Raw genomic sequence first — 4,464 nt, forward strand, 5'->3', positions numbered from 1 at the left:
ATCATAATCTACAAAAGAAGGTAATATTCTAATAACAAAGTGGAGATGGTTGGAAAGAAATCACCTTTGATAAGGAAGGGCAAAAAGGAAGAAAAGAAAGGCAAAAGAAGACAAGAGAGCTGGGTTAACACGTATCAGTTACTTGGATGCAGCTGATAAGGACTTTTCGTAATGTACATGAAGCATGTAGTAAAGCCAGGAGCACTGTGATTTAAGAAAATCTGAGAGAACATCATCCTTTTATATGTCTTGTTCTTATCATATCACCATGATTGATGTTTCAGTTCATTGTACATAACACAATGCTTCCAAAAATCAAAGACTAACTGTAATTCTTTTAGATTTGTTCTTTTACCTTGCTCATAGGTACAAAAAAATATTCTGAAATTCACAAAAATGTGCAAAACTATAACTGCAAAAAAATAGCACAGTGCTCTTTGCCACTGTTTACTTTTAAAGTTTTCCAAAACAAGCACTGAAATTTAGCAGTTAACTTTAGTTAATAGAGCTACTTATAAACAGCATAAATCATACAGCTATGGATTTGTGCATGCAAGGATAATCTATGACATCCATCCTGATTTTGCTTAGAGTAGTAGTCAAAACATTTTTGCTTCTTACAGGTCATGCTGATCTGTGGCGTAATTTGAATTCTCAAGCTGTTATCCATATATCATTACCAACAACTTTCTAAAATAGAAAATAATTTCTACTTCTTTAATTAAAACAAGGAGCTACAGTGTGCACTTGGCTGGGTCCTGTGTTAATTCTGGGGAGAGACTTGAGTTTAGGGGTCAGATCCTCAGATGAGATAAACTGATAAGGCTCAGCTGGAATTAATGGAGCTATCCCAGTTTACCTAACTGAGGATATAGTCGTTTTGTATTTCTAGCACCAAGCACTGCCAACTGTTTTCAGATACACCTGAAGTGCCTGAATGTCGTTATTACTAATTGATGTCTATACAGCACCTTTGATGCAGATGGGCATAATGCTCTTTACATATTTTTTCTGCCAGATTCCACCCACAGGAACACTAGATTAAATCAAGAGGAATGCCACCGAAAAAAACCATAGTGAAGAGAAGGAACAGCACATCTTGAAAGAGAAAGTGCATCTGACTCAGTGATTTCTTGCACACTGTTTGCAAATGCAACCAGTTCTGGGGTAGAACAAGGCAGTAGTTCAACAGCACTCACATACAACTAAGCAAGTTGTGCATGGCAATAATTCCTTGATTTTACTTATGACAAACAGTAATTAGCTCGTGGTTATGTAAATATATTCTTATCCAGGTAACATTTTTCATTGCTTGTATCACAGACAGGAGCTCTGCAGCTGAGAAATATGCACAATTAGTAGGAAAAAAAAACCTTATAAATTATGATAAAGAGCTTCTGAGATTTACCATGTCACAAAACCTCCCAATGTTTCTCCCAGTTTCCAGCTACCTATATAGTTAATCAAGCAATAATTGATCTGTAACAAAGCTACAAGGCAGGCTGCAATATGATACGAGTTAGACTTTATGCTGAGGAAGGCTGTTCTGTCATGGGGTAGAAGTTCTTCATCTTAGCCAAGAACAGTTATGTCCATTTCCCATACAATTCATCCAGAGCACCGTTAGCTGTATGATGGAAGAGGTGCCTAGCTCTCACTCCTGAAGAGGTACTTCTTCATGTAGAGGAGCATCAATCAGCTGAGGGATTTACAGACCAAAACCAGAGACTGAGCTGGTGCCAGCCTCAGTCTTATAGAGAAGAGGGGTGATACAGAGCCCTGCTACATGTTCTACAGTTGTACTGGTGAAGAGCTGGGCCACTGTACTCTGCAGAGCCATAATCTCTGTGTTGCTGCTTCGTTTAGCTTTACATACAATGAATCATGGTAATCCTCTTGAGATTTGATAGACATTAGTTTCATTGACTGTATCCTCCTCAGCCATGGTGGAAGAGATGCAGTCTTTTGGCAATGTTCTGGGTATGTCTGTGTGTGCTCATGTATGTCCTGGTGCACTGTGGACACCAGCATCAGCGCAGTCCTACACGTGAGATAAGCAAATCCAGCAATTAATGCAGTATATCAGTCCAGGAATAGTTCAGAGCTATAATCTCCAAAGTCCACATAAGCATTTGGCCTGACGCCCCTAGTGGAGGGTCTGATTAGCCCTCTCAGTGCTCCTCCACCCTAGCCAGCTGCATAAACAGGTTAGCAGTACTTTTTGGCCATCTTGGCAGAAGTTGCAGAGATGAAGCAATGTGAGGACTGAGATCTGACATTTGTTCTACAACAAAAGACAGAGATCAAGAAGTGACAAACACGCAACAGTCAAGAAAAGCTTGGGACAGGAACAGAGCAGAGAAGGAGCTGCAAGCGATAGACTAAAAGTTATTTCAAAGCTGATTGTTTCTAGTGCTGTTTTATTTTTGCGAGATATAAATGGAGCCTGATGTTTTAGAATACGCTCCTCACACTGTGACAGTAATGATTGTCAGAGTATGCTGCTGACTATTTTCAATCTATCAGACCTCTGTAGCATCTGTGACTAGTTTAAAAGGTCCATTGTAGTGTGTAAATGTATGACACTGTCTTATGAAATGGTGGACTAGCCCTGAGAAATTGTTTGATAACAGTGGCTTGTGCCAAAGAATCAGTGATCAGTAAAGGATTGTTTTCTTTGGTGAACTGTTACTAGCTCCAGCATGCTTCTGGGACACAGAGGCAAGTTTGCCTCCTTATGAAAAAGCCTTTTTCCAGATACTTCCCAGAACTCATAAAGAGCATTACTTCTAGCAAAATGCTCAATGATGTTGAAAGTAGGAAGCCTGATTCTCCTTATGCTGGGTTGAGCCTCAGGACTAAAGCAATAACACAAAACAATTTGTCTGGTTTGTAAACTGAGAACATTTTCCATGTGACTGAATGGAACAGGAAGCACATGTTGAGAGCCCCCAAGTACCATTTCCGCAGAAGGATTCTGTTCAGTGCAATGAGACCTTTAAAAAATATCCAAGATGTGAAAAGATATTTGAGAAATTTACATGAAGAATTTTTAGTACCCTCTGCTGTAATAAGCAGAAGGTGTTTAATAAACATGATATGCAGCAGTTGCTAAGCAGAATCTGATTTATGTACAGTAGCAGTTAGAAGCAACTACACATCAGGGTTGTACACTTTATTTGACTGTGAATTCTGATTTTCTGATGGAAGCAATTCTGCTGAACTTAATTTATAATCAGCTTACAACATGGGTAGCAGAATTATAAATGCTTCTCAAATTACATAGCAAATCTTGTTGTCTTCTTGGGCAAATAAGAAACCTACATCATGAGCCTTAAGTGTAATACAGGTCATTGTCAAGGGTAAAACACTTTCCAAATCCTTTTGATAGTTGAAATCATACTGCATTTAAAAACAGAATGCATGTCAACTCAGTGTACCTGAGATGGTATTGCATCTGCTCAGTACATATATTTCAAAACAAATCATTCCTAATTTTTTTCTTCCCCCCATTAAATTAAAGATTAAAACTCAATGGATTCCTGTATGGATTACACTGGGGTTTGTGCAAGTGAGGAAGAGGGAGACAGAAGCTCTGGTCTCTGCTTCTTCGGTGTAAACAGAGCATAATTTCCATACCAACATAAACCTGTTAGCTGTGTACCAGGGAAACAGAGATCAGAGCTTGACCCAGAAACAGAGCAAGACAGAGAAGTACGGGTTCAGTTAGTGGTGTTCAAGAATCAGGCACATGTTTTGTCTGTAGACAGAACAAAAATGAGGATGTAAGCTGTGCCTCATATGGCATTATATGATTACAGTGCTCTATCCTTATCTCATTAGAAGTCAGTAAAATCAATGAAATCATGTTTACTCACATCAGATGAAAGTCTTGCCAAAGAGAAAGCAGAAAGTATATAGGGAAGTCTCCAAACCTCTCTTCCCCTTCCACGTCTTTTTCCATTTCCTTTTTCCTCACTCAATATATTAGAATTTTTAAAATGAAATATTAGGAGACTTAATAGAGCCCCACAATGAATTTTTAGTACCAGCAAGTGGATAATGACATTCCTATCAATCAAGTCAGACAAGAAGATCCTGCTTCAGAATGGTTCCTCGACCCAGTGAAAACATTTCTGGGCATGAATCTGTCTGCCACATTGGAAGTAAACCAGGAACAGAATCTTGTCAAGGAATAAGCTTCATTTTTGTCTGAATTATTCTGATGCTATCAGATGGCTATCATAAAAATATTAAATATATATGCATGGTTTTTTACTCTACTAGACAGTCTGATAATTTTCTTTAGTTTCTTTCCATTCTGGAGATTCCCCGGATTTTCCAACTAGGCCAATCCTGTAAGTCACTTGATGCACAGACCCTAGCATACCAAACTCTTCCACTGAGAGACTATTTAAAGAGCAAGGGCTCTGCAGCAGAGCACATGCATACTGCTGTTTCTTG

The 4,464-nt window shown here is 38.8% G+C and overlaps 1 long non-coding RNA gene across 1 annotated transcript in view; it reads left to right on the forward strand.

Moving 5' to 3' along the window:
* Positions 1-1,170, forward strand: part of LOC113944827 — a 13,677-nt gene extending 12,507 nt beyond the window's left edge. The window contains exon 3 of the long non-coding RNA XR_003526836.1: positions 1,019-1,170. This is a non-coding gene — a long non-coding RNA (uncharacterized LOC113944827). The remainder of the gene's footprint in view (positions 1-1,018) is intronic.
* The last annotated feature ends 3,294 nt before the right edge of the window (positions 1,171-4,464 follow it).

The sequence above is a fragment of the Corapipo altera genome, unplaced genomic scaffold, assembly GCF_003945725.1.
Source record: "Corapipo altera isolate COAL_440 unplaced genomic scaffold, ASM394572v1 23, whole genome shotgun sequence".
In the NCBI taxonomy this organism is placed as follows: Eukaryota; Metazoa; Chordata; class Aves; order Passeriformes; family Pipridae; genus Corapipo; species Corapipo altera.